Here is a 1,225-nt window from a genome sequence, read left to right as displayed (position 1 = left end):
TAATCAGCCACCCCTCCCTTGCATAATAAATGTCAAGTATAGGATAAACACCTTCTAATCCTTCTGCAATCTTTGCAGAACATGTGGTTGTAAAGTAAGGTGTGGCCCGGGGAACTGAACAAGTTGCACAAATCAAACAAATGCTTGTGATTTGGGCTTCTCAATGTACACAGCAGTGTAGTAGCCCATAGCGATGAATAGGACTTAATTTTTTATTGGTCTGACTACAGTAATCTGAAATATTGTTACACTTTTTGCAAATTAATAGCATGAAGCCCTATAAAGCACCAGGAATCAACCGATGTCAGCACAGATGTTGCTCCCCCTCTTCAACAATATCTGGAATACCAGAATGTTTCTCACTGACTGGATGCCAGGCATCTTAGTAAGAGTCCCAAAGAAGGGAGACCTAACCATGTGTGGCAACTGGCGTGGCATGCTTTTGTGTATCACTCCCAAAGTCTTGTGAAAGGTAATCCTAAGTCGGATCCAAGAGAAGACTGATGTTACTCTCCGAAAACAGCAAGCCGGTTTTCGTGCCAGAAGATCTTGCGTGGATCACATTGCCATGCTCCGTATTATTCTGGAACAAATGAACGACTTCCAAGAGTCTCTCCACTTGCTTTTCAATGACTATGAAAAAGCATTTGACCGGCTCAATCATAACACCTGGCACAATCTAGTATAGTAACTGTGTTCAAGAGGGGAAAGTCCTACAGCCAGACCCAATAGAACAATGCAAAACCAGAGAGAGCAGCCCCAAAGCAAAGAAACTAAGAGCTGAAAAGGGAGGGCTTCAGAAGGTCGTATCATTGCCTTAGAAGCCCTCCTTTTTTAGCTCTTAGTTTCTTTGCTTTGGGGCTGCTCTCTCTGGTTTTGCATTGTTCTATTGGGTCTGGCTGTAGGACTTTCCCCTCTTGAACACAGTTGGAGCCAGATTACGCCGGACGGTGGAACCAAGATTGACATCTCTACACGGATCAGAAAAGCCCAAGGTGCTTTTGCAGGCCTCCATAACATATGGCATTTGAGCCAGATTAGTCTTCGTACAAAGATTCAAATCTTCGATTCTAATATGGAATCTGTGCTGCTATATGCAAGTGAGACATTGGAGAAGCTCAGTAGAAACCAAACAAAAACCGCCTGCGATATTGCCTGCGATACATTATTCATGCCTGGTGGCCACAAAATTTGATCCCTAATATAGAGCTTCTCCAGCGGTGCC

This window comes from Nanorana parkeri, unplaced genomic scaffold (genome assembly GCF_000935625.1).
Source record: "Nanorana parkeri isolate BGI_ZX_2015 unplaced genomic scaffold, ASM93562v1 scaffold634, whole genome shotgun sequence".
NCBI lineage: Eukaryota > Metazoa > Chordata > Amphibia > Anura > Dicroglossidae > Nanorana > Nanorana parkeri.
Note: the sequence above shows the minus strand (reverse complement) of the source record.